Raw genomic sequence first — 16,980 nt, 5'->3', positions numbered from 1 at the left:
CTTTTATTCTAAAAGTATAATTCCCTACCAAATTGAAATCATGCATAAGAAGATGCATAAAAGATTGATTTTAATTTCGAAAGTGTTAGTCTCCTTAAATGGAATTTATGTATAAATAAATGTGTAGAGAAATCTTATATCAAATATAAGAATTCTCTTGTATTCTATAAATAGATATGAGATGTGATAGGATGTGATAAGAGGTGTATAAGAGGTGATAAGATGAATTAAGATGTGATAAGATGTGTATGGGATGAGGTAAGAAGTGTATGTGATAGGATAAGATGTATATGGGTTGTGATAGGGTGAGAATGGATGTGATATAAAAGATTAGATATGAAGGCATATGGGGTTATATGAATGGGAATGTGAAAATGGATGTATGTATGTGGATGTGTGGATGTAGAGATGGGAGTGTGGATGTATGCATGTGAAAATGGATGTATGCATGAAGATGTATATGCATAGATGTGAATGTGGATGTAGACGTGGTTGTATAGAAGTGAATGTGGAATGTGGATGTGGATGTATGTATGTATATGGATGTAGATGTGGATGTATAGATGTGAATGTGGAATGTGGATGTGGATGTATGTATGTATGTGGATGTAGATGTGGATGTATAGATGTGAATGGGAATGTGGATGTGGATGTATGTATGTATGTGGATATGGATGTATGAATGAGGACGTGATAGTGGATGTATGCATGAGGATGTGGATGTATGAATGAGGACGTGATAGTGGATGTATGCATGTGGATGTAGATGTGGATGTATAGAGGTGAATGGGAATGTGGATGTGGATGTATGTATGTATGTGGATATGGATGTATGAATGAGGACGTGATAGTGGATGTATGCATGTGGATGTGGATGTATGAATGAGGACGTGATAGTGGATGTATGCATGTGGATGTGGATGTATGGATGTGGATATGGATGTGTATGTATGAATGTGGATATGGGATGTGGATGTATAAATGAGGATGTGAAAATGGAGGTAAGCATGTAGATGTGGATGTATGGATGTGAATGTGGATGTGGATGTGGATGTATGGATGTGAATATATGATATGTGATGTGAAGGAATATGAAGTGAAGAGATGGAAAATGATGTGATTGGATGAGTACACATATAAATGGAATGAGGAATAAGTAATGTGGATTATATGAGGGATAATGTGGAAAAATTAGAGTTAATATAGAAATTGTATTTGTAAACTGTTTGTAAATGGCTGTTTTATGTCAAGAATGCTGGGAAAGCATTTTGACCGTCTTGTGATTAAGGTCGTGGAGACCTAACTGATAAAGTTGCAACTGCTGACGGAGAGTCAATGGAGGACGTCTCGCGTAGCAAGGTCGGCCGAGGTCTTGACCAGCCTCGGTTCGATTAAAATGGTGAGCTTCCGGTACGGTGGATGAGGGACCAAGGAAGCGGCCTATGAGTGAAGCGCTAGGTCACCTGCGAAGGATCCTAGAGGGTGCTGACCATACGGTGCTCGGGCTCTGGGTCGCCTAGGATACCCACGCGTGCGTCGAGGAAGATATTGGAACAAGGAGTAAGAGTTGTTTTGTGAAACCGGGCATGGATCTGGTTGACTAACCTTGCTGGTCCTCAACGGATGAGTCCATGGCTCTTTTATATGGATCTGTTGGTTGATCTTGCTGATCTTCAACGAGAGTCCATCTTGATAAGTGATTATATTGCCGAGTATTATGGGCTAGGAACTATGGAAACGGCCTCTGTGTGGACAGGTGGTGAGCGTTCTAGTTGCCAATGATGCCATAGATACTCTGATGAAGGAATGATGGGAAATTATGAATCAACCGGATAAATTGGAAGATTATGATCAGTGGTACTATGGTTTCATTAAAGGATTGTTTTAAAGTTAGTTGATGCTAAGAAAAAGGCAATTTCATATTGGGTGTGTAAGTGGTGTGGCTAGTTCTATGTTTGCATGAACTTCCGGCTAGGGGGCCTTGGAACTCTTTTCCTTGGTACCCGGGACAAAACCTAACCAAATTCCAAAATTGGATCCCATCACTACAGTGGTTGGGCGGTTGGCTAACCCATGGGATCGGATGGGGTTAGGCTGGACTGATGGATCCGTAAATCGAGATTTAATTTCTATTATTACGATAGATGAAGTAAATCCCGGATAGAAATTGTTCTATGGATAGGAATCAACGGCTGTGCCTCTTGATGGGGAAAAAAGCGTTGATCCCAATGATCCAAGTGCAAGTTCTTCCTTGATTTGACCAAGTACCGTTAAAGGTGCAGTCAGATCAGTTTGATCAGTAATGATCTTGACTACGTTAGAGTAAAGAGTTATCCTGGTGGAATCGCCCGTGCCTTCCGGGTAAAGGAAGTTTTTCCGGTTTTGGTTTTGGACAAACCGACGGATTAGTCTCTTGTCCGGATATCCGTAGGCGAGGCCCCGAGTGTGGGACCCCTGTCCCGCGCGAGAAGCGCCGCAAGGAAGCGGCCTATGAGTGAAGCGCTAGGTCACCTGCGAAGGATCCTAGAGGGTGCTGACCATACGGTGCTCGGGCTCTGGGTCGCCCAGGATACCCACGCGTGCGTCGAGGAAGATATTGGAACAAGGAGTAAGAGTTGTTTTCTGGAACCGGGCATGGATCTGGTTGACTGACCTTGCTGGTCCTCAACGGATGAGTCCATGGCTCTTTTATATGGATCTGTTGGTTGATCTTGCTGATCTTCAACGAGAGTCCATCTTGATAAGTGATTATATTGTTGAGTATTATGGGCTAGGAACTATTGAAACGGCCCCTGTGTGGACAGGTGGTGAGCGTTCTAGTTGCCAATGATGCCATAGATACTCTGATGAAGGAATGATGGGAAATTATGAATCAACTGGATAAATTGGGAGATTGTGATGAGTGGTACTATGGTTTCATTAAAGGATTGTTTTAAAGTTAGCTGATGCTAAGAAAAAGGCAATTTTCATATTGGGTGTGTAAGTGGTGTGGCTAGTTTTATGTTTGCATGAAATTCCGGCTAGGGGGCCTTGGAACTCTTTTCCTTGGTACCCGGGACAAAACCTAACCAAATTCCAAATTGGATCCATCACTACAGTGGTTGGGCGGTTGGCTAACCCATGGGATCGGATGGGGTTAGGCTGGACTGATGGATCCGTAAATCGAGATTTAAATTCTATTATTACGATAGATGAAGTAAATCCCGGATAGTAAATTGTTCTATGGATAGGAATCAACGGCTGTGCCTCTTGATGGGGAAAAAAGCGTTGATCCCAATGATTCAAGTGCAAGTTCTTCCTTGATCTGACTAAGTACCGTTAGAGGTGCAGTCGGATCGGTTTGATCAGTAATGATCTTGACTACGTTAGAGTAAAGAGTTATCCTGGTGGAATCGCCCATGCTTTCCGGGTAAGGAAAGTTTTTTCAGGTTCGGTTTTGAAAAACCGACGGATTAGTCTCTTATCCGGATATCTGTGGACGAGGCCCCGAGTGTGGGTCCCTGCCCCGCGCATGAAGTGCTACTTCCGCTGCTAGTACCCCGAATCTGTTGCACGGTGGGAACAGGGATCTCACAGTTGGTATCAGAGCATTTGGTTAATAAAGATCAACTGAGAAGACAAATATGTCAAAAATTTATCAAGAAGCACAAAAAGGTTGTAATTGTGTGATATAATTCATACAATTTGATATTCAAACTGAAATTCGTAATTTGGTAATTGGGTCTTCAGATGGAAGTACCGCAATTATATAGAATCCCTGACTTGCTTGAGGCCTAGACATGATGGTATTTACCTTAAAATTCCAAGAGCCACGACTACCCGTATATACCGAGAGTATACTGCAGCTCTTTACTGACAGTATATATGAGTAAATCTAAGACTTGAAATTTTAAGCGTTAATGCTATCCAGATGATGAATTCGAATGTGGTTGATATGATTTTTAATTCTGTTTGAGAACTGATGAAATTGATTTGGATTCTGATTGAAAAATGATGATTTTTGAAATTTAGTTGAAATGTAATAAGCTGAGCGAAACCACATGAGGATGAATGGGACGAGTCCCTGTGATGATATTCATAACTGGAATGATGATAATGAATTCAGCAAATCACTATGAGATTAGTGGATTGTGCTGTCAAAGTGCTACTGTTAACACTTGACTCGGTATATCAAGTTAAGGGATGACAAATTGAAAACTTGCTTGACTGAAATTCCGGTGGAGGAATGTTCAGAAAGAAAAAAATTTTGATCTGATGGACCATTATCGTGTTAAAGATATGAATGATATGATCTAAAATGAATTGTTATTTAATGATGAGTTCTATATAAGGGATATTTATCCCCGTATTCTGTTGGGTTGACCAAAATATAAGGAACCCTAGAATAAATTAGATCTTAAGAAAAAGAGTTGTCCTCTACCTTGCGAGATGAGGACATCTCACACTTTTTAAGTGGGGTAGAATGTAAGATTCCTCCCCAGCCTTCGAGGTATACAGGAGTAAGAATCTCCCTTTCTGATCTTATAATTATTCCCTCTCTAAAATAAAAGAAAGTTCTGTTTAACAAAGGAAGACCCTTTTCCTAGAATACTTCTCAAGAGTCCCACCTGTTTTAAGGATTCAGAACAATGAGTTCAGAAGTGAGAATCGATGTTTTGGATATCAAGGTTTTGGTCTTCATTCGAGTACGGCCCAAAAGAAGTTCTTTATCTCTTGGGGAGTATATGAAGTTATCCCCCAGATATTGTGAGCCTTATATCTGAATTCAATGAAAGTAGGTGACTTAGCCTACAAGCTTCTTTTATCTCTTCATGAATGGGAATGGGGATGTGGATGTATGTGAATGTGAATGTAGATGTGAATGTGGAATGTGGATGTATAGATGTGGATGTATGGGAATGTGGATGTGGATGTATGTGAATGTGAATGTAGATGTGGATGTATAGATGTGAATGTGGAATGTGGATGTGGATGTATGTATGTATGTGGATGTAGATGTGGATGTATGGATGTGTATGTATGAATGTGGATATGGGATGTGGATGTATAAATAAGGATGTGAAAATGGAGGTAAGCATGTAGATGTGGATGCATGGATGTGAATGTGGATGTGGATGTGGATGTGGATATGGATGTGTATGTATGAATGTGGATATGGGATGTGGATGTATAAATGAGGATGTGAAAATGGAGATAAGCATGTAGATGTGGATGTATGGATGTGAATGTGGATGTGGATGTGGATGTATGGATGTGGATATGGATGTGAATATATGATATGTGATGTGAAGGAATCTGAAGTGAAGAGATGGAAAAGGAGGTGATTGGATGAGTACACATATACATGGAATGTGGAATAAGTAATGTGGATTAATGAGGGATAATGTGGAAAAATGAGAGTTAATATAGAAACTGTATTTGTAAACTGTTTGTAAATGCTGTTTGTAAATGGCTGTTTTATGTCAAGAATGCTGGGGAAGCATTTTGACCGTCTTGTGATTAAGGTCGTGGAGACCTAATCTGATAAAGTTGCAACTGCTGACGGAGAGTCAATGGAGGACGTCTCGTGTAGCAAGGTCGACCGAGGTCTTGACCAGCCTCGGTTCGATTAAAATGGTGAGCTTCCGGTACGGTGGATGAGGGACCAAGGAAGCGGCCTATGAGTGAAGCGCTAGGTCACCTGCGAAGGATCCTAGAGGGTGCTGACCATACGGTGCTCGGGCTCTGGGTCGCCTAGGATACCCACGCGTGCGTCGAGGAAGATATTGGAACAAGGAGTAAGAGTTGTTTTGTGAAACCGGGCATGGATCTGGTTGACTGACCTTGCTGGTCCTCAATGGATGAGTCCATGGCTCTTTTATATGGATCTGTTGGTTGATCTTGCTGATCTTCAACGAGAGTCCATCTTGATAAGTGATTATATTGCCGAGTATTATGGGCTAGGAACTATGGAAACGGCCTCTGTGTGGACAGGTGGTGAGCGTTCTAGTTGCCAATGATGCCATAGATACTCTGATGAAGGAATGATGGGAAATTATGAATCAACCGGATAAATTGGAAGATTATGATCAGTGGTACTATGGTTTCATTAAAGGATTGTTTTAAAGTTAGTTGATGCTAAGAAAAAGGCAATTTCATATTGGGTGTGTAAGTGGTGTGGCTAGTTCTATGTTTGCATGAACTTCCGGCTAGGGGGCCTTGGAACTCTTTTCCTTGGTACCCGGGACAAAACCTAACCAAATTCCAAAATTGGATCCCATCACTACAGTGGTTGGGCGGTTGGCTAACCCATGGGATCGGATGGGGTTAGGCTGGACTGATGGATCCGTAAATCGAGATTTAATTTCTATTATTACGATAGATGAAGTAAATCTCGGATAGAAATTGTTCTATGGATAGGAATCAACGGCTGTGCCTCTTGATGGGGAAAAAAGCGTTGATCCCAATGATCCAAGTGCAAGTTCTTCCTTGATTTGACCAAGTACCGTTAAAGGTGCAGTCAGATCAGTTTGATCAGTAATGATCTTGACTACGTTAGAGTAAAGAGTTATCCTGGTGGAATCGCCCGTGCCTTCCGGGTAAAGGAAGTTTTTCCGGTTTTGGTTTTGGACAAACCGACGGATTAGTCTCTTGTCCGGATATCCGTAGGCGAGGCCCCGAGTGTGGGACCCCTGTCCCGCGCGAGAAGCGCTACTTCCGCTGCTAGTACCCCGAATCCATTGCTCGGTGGGAACAGGGATCTCACAGTTGGTATCAGAGCATTTGGTTAATAAAGATCAATTGAGAAGACAAATAGGTCAGAAATTTATCAAGAAACACAAAAAGGTTGTAATTGTGTGATATAATTCATACAATTTGATATTCAAATTGAAATTCGTAATTTGGTAATTGGGTCTTCAGATGGAAGTACCGCAATTATATAGAATCCTTGACTTGCTTGAGGCCTAGACATGATGGTATTTACCTTATAATTCCAAGGGCCGTGACTATCCGTATATATCGAGAGTATAACTGCAGCTCTTTACTGACAGTATATACGAGTAAATCTAAGACTTGAAATTATAAGCGTTAATGCTATCCAGATGATGAATTTGAATGTGGTTGATATGATTTTTAATTCTGTTTGGGAACTGATGAATTGATTGGGATTCTGATTGAAAAATGATGATTTTTAAAATTTAGTTGAAATATAATAACTTGAGCAAAACCGCAATGAGGATGAATGGGACGAGTCCCTGTAATGATAAATGATGATAATGATTTCAACAAATCACTATGAGATTAGTGGATTGTGCTGTCAAAGTACTACTGTTAACACTTGACTCGGTATATCAAGTTAAGGGATGACAAATTGAAAACTTGCTTGACTAAAATTCCCGTGGAGGAATGTTCAGAAAGAAAAAATTTCGATCTGATGGACCATTATCGTGTTAAAGATATGAATGATATGATCTGAAATGAATTTATTTAATGATGAGTTCTATATAAGGGATATTTATCCCCGTATTCTGTTGGGTTGACCAGAATATAAGGAACCCTAGAATAAATTGGATCTTAAGAAAAAGAGTTGTCCTCTACTTGGCGAGATGAGGACATCTCGCACTTTTTTAAGTGGGGTAGAATGTAAGATTCCTCCCCAGCCTTCGAGGCATACAGGAGTAAGAATCTCCCTTTTTGATCTTAAAATTATTCCCTCTCAAAAATAAAAGAAAGATTTTGTTTAAAAAAAAGGAAGACCCTTTCCCTAGAATACTTCTCAGGAGTCACGCTGTTTTAAGGATTCAGAACAATGAGTTCAGAAGTGAAAATCGGTGTTTTGGATACCAAGGTTTTGGTCTTCATTTGAGTACGGCACAAAAGAAGTTCTTTATCTATTGGGGAGTTTAAGAAGTTATCCCCCAGATATTGTGAGCCTTATCTGACTTCAAAGAAAGTAAGTGACTTAGCTTACGAGCTTCTTTTATCTCCTCATCTCAAAGTTCTTAATGCCTTCTATAGAAAATTGTGCCAAACCCAAATCATGGAAAGACGGTAAAACTTCAGTGGCAAGCTACCGTTGGCTTCTAAGTTACGCTAGCTCCTTCCTTTATATAAGTCGTAACTTTTACTTGTCGCTCACAGTAATCTTACTCCCATCGATCTCCTTTCTTCCTAATCTCCTTCATGGCTTGGCAACAAGAATTAGTTTTATCCATAATGATTCCTCACCTTCAAGACGCAAGTGAGTCTGTGAAGAAGGATTTTATAGAACAGTATGAGCGCTCACTTTTCCCTCACTTGGGAACTTCTGTAGCACAGACCAAATGGCGGACCTATCAAGACATAACTAGGGTAACACCCTGGGGTCAGCAGCACTTCCGTAACAATGTCCGCTTGGCCATGGTTATTGAAGCTTTGGGTTTGGGTCCCCAATACTACTGCGTCATGAGATCAAGACATCCTGGGTTTTCTGAGCGGGTCTTCTTACTGGCGTGTTTTCTTCCTCATGAGAAGATATGCCTTTACCCCATTTTTGGCTTGCCTCTCAGAGGTCCTTTTGTTAGAACACCTCATACCACTGAGATAGGCGCAGCAATAACCCACAGAATCATTCCCATAGATGAGTTACCTTATACTTGTGCAGCTTGTGAGGACTGCTTTTGTGACCATATGATGGACGGGCTTATGGAAGTGTAAAGAGTTCCTCTATCTTTACTGTATAAGTTCCGAGAATGAATAAAGTTTAAATCTTGTTCGTATTTTGAATCTTGCTCTCTTTAAGACTTATCTTGGTGGTTAATCTTGATTTAATTTTTTCTCTAAGACTCATATTCGTGAATCTTGCGAAATTATCACAAGTTGCGAGATGAGGACATCTCGCGTTTTTTAAGTGGGGTAGAATGTAAGATTCCTCCCCCAACCCCTTTTTGATGTCTAGTATCTTCCCCTGTAATCAACCCTCTTCAGAAATATAAAGACCCTGTTGCTAACTATTTTAGCCTAGAGAGAGGAAAATTATTCTAGAGAGAGAATATTCAGATTTTGAATATTTTTTGATAGAAAAATATCTCTTATAATTCAGATGAGTTCCCCTGAAATAGAAATTCAAAAAGAATTTTTCAATGTGCAATTGGAATAAATTGGAAATAGGTATAAAGAACCTTAGTCTAAGGGTCTAGATTTTCAAAAATCTTTAGACTATGGTCCAATTAAGGTTCCTATGGACCAATAGCATCAATCCATGTGTAGGGAGGAGATAAATCCAATTTGAAAAAGAAGATACCCAAAAATGAGTAAATACTCACATAAGATGAAGAGTTGAAAATGTACAAGGTTTATTAGTAAAAAATTATGAGCAATATTAAAAGTATGACATATGTAAGGAAGGGGAGTTCTTTAAAGGAGGTGCATATTTCACATAAGATGAAGAGTTGAAAATGTACAAGGTTTATTAGTAAAAAATTATGAGCAATATTAAAAGTATGACATATGTAAGGAAGGGGAGTTCTTTAAAGGAGGTGCATATTTCACATAAGATGAAGAGTTGAAAATGTACAAGGTTTATTAGTAAAAAATTATGAGCAATATTAAAAGTATGACATATGTAAGGAAGAGGAGTTCTTTAAAGGAGGTGCATATTTCACATAAGATGAAGAGTTGAAAATGTACAAGGTTTATTAGTAAAAAATTATGAGCAATATTAAAAGTATGACATATGTAAGGAAGGGGAGTTCTTTAAAGGAGGTGCATATTTCACATGCTTGAATGAGTTTTAAACTCATAAAAATTGAGATATTTCATCTCTCCTCTCTCCTCATTCAAGTCTAGTTCCAAAAAGTTAGCTTAACTGACCTAAAAATGGTCAAATATTGACCAAACTGATTTAGAAAATTCTAGAATCAGTTTGTTTGGTTAGGAGCTCAAATTTTCCTATAAATAGAAGCCTCACCCTTGTTGAAAAATATATAGTGTTTATGCATCGTTACTCTACTCCACCTAAGCCAAGAACTGTGAATTCATTTAATAATTCACTAGTTTTTGGAACTTCCCTCTTTCTTCAATCCCCATTAGTGGCTCCATCAACATACTTAACCAATTGATTGGTTGGGGGCCTCTACCGTGAACAAAGAATCAAGCAAGTTGTAAGGTAATTAGTGAATATTCATCTTTCTATAATTTCTCAATGTTTCTCTCTTCTCAACCCCTCTCAAGCTTGAGAAGTTTAATTGGTATGGTTTTTTTTTAAATGCTATTGAAGTTTGAATAGTAGTGAAGAGTTACATAATTTAATAAATGCTATTGAAGTTAATTTTCATTTATGTTTAAATTCTAATGATTCTTATGTAAATTCTCTCTCTCACTCAAGAAATGGTCATACTCATGACCCATTCTCAATCCAAATCAAGCTTTTCATAAAGCTTTTCCTTAACCCAAGATTAAGCTATGCTTGAGGCCAAATTAATGGCTTTTTCTTATGCTTTTAGTTTATGTATATTGATGATTCAATCCATTATGGATTAAGGATCCAATTAGAGAATCATTTTAATTATTTCCTTAATGATAAGCTTTATCCCTTAGAAAAATTGAGATTTATCAGTCATAGCAGCGGAGCTATGGCAAGATTTTTATAAAAATTATGCATAAAGAATTTTCATTCAAAGCATAAAAAGAGGACTTCCTACCATATTCTAGGAATCATCATCCTAGATTAATTGAAAGAATTTCATTATAATCATGGAGAAATTGAATTTTAATATTATGCATAAAGGATAAATTTTTATATCAAAAGTGTTATTTTTACCATTTTTATTTTCATGCATAGAAGTATGCATAATGGATAAATTTTTATATCAAAAGTGTTACTTTTATCATTTTTACTTTCATGCATAGAAGTATGCATAAAGGATAAATTTTTATATCAAAAGTGTTATTTTTACCATTTTTATTTTCATGCATAGAAGTATGCATAATGGATAAATTTTTATATCAAAAGTGTTGCTTTTATCATTTTTATTTCATACATAAAAGTATGCATAAAAGAAAATTTTTATATCAAAAGTGTTACTTTTATCATTTTTAATTTTCATGCATAGAAGTATGCATAAAGGAAAATTTTTATATCAAAAGTGTTACTTTTATCATTTTTAATTTTCATGCATAGAAGTATGCATAAAGGAAAAATTTTTATATCAAAAGTGTTACTTTTATCATATTGGATTTCATGCATATAGGTATGCATAAAAGATATTCTTTTTATACTAAAAGTATGATTTTCCTCATAAATGGATTTTATGCTTAACTTAGATGCATAAGAGAAATTCTTTTATTCTAAAAGTATAATTCCCTACCAAATTGAAATCATGCATAAGAAGATGCATAAAAGATTGATTTTAATTTCGAAAGTGTTAGTCTCCTTAAATGGAATTTATGTATAAATAAATGTGTAGAGAAATCTTATATCAAATAAAAGAATTCTCTTTTTTTTTTAAAAAAAAAGAAGATATGAAATGTGATAAGATGTGATAAGAGGTGTATGAGATGTGATGAGAATTGATAAGATGCGTATGGAAAGTGATAGGATGTGATAAGAGGTGTGATAAGAGGTGATAAGATGCTTATGAAATAAGTTAGGATGTGATAAGATGAATTAAGATGTGTATGGGGGGATGAGGTAAGAAGTGTATGTGATAGGATAAGATGTATATGGGTTGTGATAGGGCGAGAATGGATGTGATGTAAAAGATTAGATGTGAAGGTATATGGGGTTATATAAATGGGAATGTGAAAATGGATGTATGTATGTGGATGTGTGGATATGGAGATGGGAGTGTGGATGTATGAACATGAAAATGGATATATGCATGAAGATGTATATGCATAGATGTAAATGTGGATGTAGATGTGGATGTATAGATGTGAATGGATGTGGATGTATAGATGTGAATGGAAATGTGGATGTGGATGTATGTGAATGTGGATGTAGATGTGGATGTATAGATGTGAATGTGGAATGTGGATGTGGATGTATGTATGTATGTGGATGTAGATGTGGATGTATAGATGTGAATGGGAATGGGGATGTGGATGTATGTGAATGTGAATGTAGATGTGAATGTGGAATGTGGATGTATAGATGTGGATGTATGGGAATGTGGATGTGGATGTATGTGAATGTGAATGTAGATGTGGATGTATAGATGTGAATGTGGAATGTGGATGTGGATGTATGTATGTATGTGGATGTAGATGTGGATGTATGGATGTGTATGTATGAATGTGGATATGGGATGTGGATGTATAAATAAGGATGTGAAAATGGAGGTAAGCATGTAGATGTGGATGCATGGATGTGAATGTGGATGTGGATGTGGATGTGGATATGGATGTGTATGTATGAATGTGGATATGGGATGTGGATGTATAAATGAGGATGTGAAAATGGAGATAAGCATGTAGATGTGGATGTATGGATGTGAATGTGGATGTGGATGTGGATGTATGGATGTGGATATGGATGTGAATATATGATATGTGATGTGAAGGAATCTGAAGTGAAGAGATGGAAAAGGAGGTGATTGGATGAGTACACATATACATGGAATGTGGAATAAGTAATGTGGATTAATGAGGGATAATGTGGAAAAATGAGAGTTAATATAGAAACTGTATTTGTAAACTGTTTGTAAATGCTGTTTGTAAATGGCTGTTTTATGTCAAGAATGCTGGGGAAGCATTTTGACCGTCTTGTGATTAAGGTCGTGGAGACCTAATCTGATAAAGTTGCAACTGCTGACGGAGAGTCAATGGAGGACGTCTCGCGTAGCAAGGTCGACCGAGGTCTTGACCAGCCTCGGTTCGATTAAAATGGTGAGCTTCCGGTACGGTGGATGAGGGACCAAGGAAGCGGCCTATGAGTGAAGCGCTAGGTCACCTGCGAAGGATCCTAGAGGGTGCTGACCATACGGTGCTCGGGCTCTGGGTCGCCTAGGATACCCACGCGTGCGTCGAGGAAGATATTGGAACAAGGAGTAAGAGTTGTTTTGTGAAACCGGGCATGGATCTGGTTGACTGACCTTGCTGGTCCTCAACGGATGAGTCCATGGCTCTTTTATATGGATCTGTTGGTTGATCTTGCTGATCTTCAACGAGAGTCCATCTTGATAAGTGATTATATTGCCGAGTATTATGGGCTAGGAACTATGGAAACGGCCTCTATGTGGACAGGTGGTGAGCGTTCTAGTTGCCAATGATGCCATAGATACTCTGATGAAGGAATGATGGGAAATTATGAATCAACCGGATAAATTGGAAGATTATGATCAGTGGTACTATGGTTTCATTAAAGGATTGTTTTAAAGTTAGTTGATGCTAAGAAAAAGGCAATTTCATATTGGGTGTGTAAGTGGTGTGGCTAGTTCTATGTTTGCATGAACTTCCGGCTAGGGGGCCTTGGAACTCTTTTCCTTGGTACCCGGGACAAAACCTAACCAAATTCCAAAATTGGATCCCATCACTACAGTGGTTGGGCGGTTGGCTAACCCATGGGATCGGATGGGGTTAGGCTGGACTGATGGATCCGTAAATCGAGATTTAATTTCTATTATTACGATAGATGAAGTAAATCCCGGATAGAAATTGTTCTATGGATAGGAATCAACGGCTGTGCCTCTTGATGGGGAAAAAAGCGTTGATCCCAATGATCCAAGTGCAAGTTCTTCCTTGATTTGACCAAGTACCGTTAAAGGTGCAGTCAGATCAGTTTGATCAGTAATGATCTTGACTACGTTAGAGTAAAGAGTTATCCTGGTGGAATCGCCCGTGCCTTCCGGGTAAAGGAAGTTTTTCCGGTTTTGGTTTTGGACAAACCGACGGATTAGTCTCTTGTCCGGATATCCGTAGGCGAGGCCCCGAGTGTGGGACCCCTGTCCCGCGCGAGAAGCGCTACTTCCGCTGCTAGTACCCCGAATCCGTTGCTCGGTGGGAACAGGGACTCACACTCAGTACCTTATTGGTAAGGATCAATAGTGTGTCTAGCATAATTAAGTAGTATTGATTGAATTTTTTGTGTGTAGCTCATGGATGTATTGATGCTTGTTAATATAGATCACATGTTTCACAAAAGAAATACTTTTGATGGAGTCTCAAAACATATAGGCATAACACCAAGAGTCACTTGTTCCACAGAATAAAAATCTATTGATTGAGTTTGAAAACATGTGGACATAACACCAATAAGTTACAAACTACTATTCATGTTTACTTATCCATTTATGGTTTCTAAATATCTTCGAATCCCTACATTGTCTATGTCTCTCTACTGCCATTGAATTATCCAAAGTTTGTCTTCGTCTTTGCTTTTGGGCTAGAATAAAAGCAAGCTTGACTTTGGAACTAGCAACTTTTCTTTTAGCATGCAGCCTCTGTAGAATGCCTCGGTAAAACCATTGGAAGACTTCCTTCAGACTATTTGCCTTTTGACTCCCTCCATAGTGTTGTGTGTGTCTGAAAAATGCATTACGTGCCATGTAGTGAGACTTCTCCATGCCTTGGGTAGACCAAATTGCTGGGCATCCATACTTTTTGACAAAATAGGGAAGGTGGTTGTAGATGATATGCTGTTTTCACAGAGACATAAGAATGCATAGTAAGTTATAAAAAAAAAGAGGATCACACTTAAGTAAAAGAAGAAGACATCACTTTACCATGTAGTGAGTTATATTGCAGGCTGTTCACGTGTCTTTCATTGACTTCCCAAAATGTTTAATTGCCTCTTCAAAGTTCTTGTAATCACTCTTTGTCCATGTTACATTGTCACAAAACATGAAGAGTTGATCAAGAGACCTCCACACCTCTGCCTTCACATTTCGTGCTTCCCCATCTGTCTCATGATCTTTCACGGCATTATGGACTTGCTTCCACAATCCATAATTAATCCTTGAAACTGTTTTACCTTGCCTTACTTGCTTACTACTGTGTTTGGGTTGGGACAAGAATCTTCTTGCCTTAACACCACCAATAGAGGGCTTGATTGGTACCTCCTTGCCATTGGAAGACTTTTTAAAATCCTTTGTGATATGAACATCACCTCCATGCAGACCTATATCGGATAACACTTTTTCCAATGCATAAAGAGCATCCTTTCTATTTCTTTCGGGACGGAGTTTCCAAGCAAATTCAATATACAAAAATACCAATTTCTCAATAATTCGACATAGAGCATGCAATGTGCATATGTGAACATTACATAGTGGAATGTCAAGAATGGCCTTGAAGTCAGGGTCAAATTTATCTCTATTAGGTGCTCTCTTCCACCATTTGGAATCCATTACTTGAGCTGATTCTTTGCAGTAAAGACAAGGAGACTTTGAGTTACCTCCTTTACTAACGTTATATATGCACTTAAGTGTTTTAAGATCCCCCGCCATGTGCCACTCTACTTGAAAATCACCTTTTCCTGCAACATGGAGATTCTCTCCTTACACTTGTCTTTTAATTATTCTTGGTATTTCCGTGTGGTGAAACACCCAATCTAGTGTTTCATGGTCTTCTGTCTTCACCTGTGATTATAGAAAACAAAAGTCTTACTATAAAAGATTTGAAAACATTGACTAAAATCAAGTACGAAACAAAAAATGATCATGCCTGGAATGAGCCTAACCACCATATGTGTTTCTCCGACTGCACACTGAAATACTTCGAACTCGCTTCAGTCTCAATGATGTACAAGTGCTCCATTCATCAATGTAATAGTAATCCTTTTCATTTTCTTTTCCTTTACAACCTCACACTCATCCAGTTTGATAACAAATTTCAAAATACCTTTGCACTCTTCAAATGTTATTCCATAAAACTTGACCACTCTTCTTTGAAGTTGTTGTAGATCTACAAATATATTGTTCCAAGGGTCATACATAGTGGTTCCTTTACCACCATGAAATATTTCTTCAATATGGATATATTGTCCAATAAACTCATCTATACTTTCATTCAAATGACCTCTTATCCTCCACACGGTTGCTGGATTTGGTAGTAAAACTCGTTTAATCCTTTGTCTACCATCAACTTGATTATTGGATATAAAGTCCTCTACAACATTGTGTTTGATTGTTTTGTATTTTTTTTCTTCAATCAAACCTTTTGCTACACCACAAGAAAGCAATCCTTTCATTTGTTTAACTGGAAGAAGGTTGGGATCCATATTTTCTTTTGTAGGCTCCAATAGTTTCCTATAATAACAACACAATATGCTTATATTATTCAACACTTCCAATCTTGTTTTGCGTTAATGGACAAAATAGATATAGTCATTTGAGAGCACTTTTTAGTATAAAAAATGAAAAATTACAAACTAGCCTTGCTTCCTGAATTCTTCGCTTGCATCCACCAGTCCCAGCCTTCAAATTTGCAATGTTTTTAATCTTCCTCCTTCGTTGTCTGTCTCCAAGCACGGTTCTCTTCCTTCTTGCTCTTGTCAACTCTTTTTTACTCTTTGAATGCTCCTCAATTTCATTCTGCAACTGCTGCTCCAATTTTGCACGAATGGCTATCTCTTGAATCCTGGCTCCCTTTTCTTGTAGGTACATCGTTTTATATGTTTCTGCAAATGCAGACTGTGCTGAAATATAACCAAGAAGTCCATTTTGTCCATCGCCCGCAAACCTCAGTAGTGTGGTTGGATTGACAAATGGAGGTGTAGAGTTTTTTACTAGACATTTTGGATGTATGCTTCCATCGCACCATAAGTCAATATGTTGGAGCCCTTCTCTTCTCATATTTTCCCGTTGTTGAGCATTCAGCACCGTATCCTTTCATCTTTTTTGTGCTGGAGCATATTGTTCTTCTAAGTCAATGTGAAGATCGTGTAATCGCTTCCTCTGAGATTGTGACTCACTAGTATTGGCCATTTTTTGTGCTTCTGAGGTTGCAAAGTTTGCTTGTCAATCTCATAGTCTTTTTGTAACATGAATCGTGGAAGTGTGGCAGTATCCATACAATCATTAA

This window comes from Cibotium barometz, chromosome 55 (genome assembly GCF_041138505.1).
Source record: "Cibotium barometz isolate CiBa-2024 chromosome 55, ASM4113850v1, whole genome shotgun sequence".
Taxonomy (NCBI): Eukaryota; Viridiplantae; Streptophyta; class Polypodiopsida; order Cyatheales; family Cibotiaceae; genus Cibotium; species Cibotium barometz.
Note: the sequence above shows the minus strand (reverse complement) of the source record.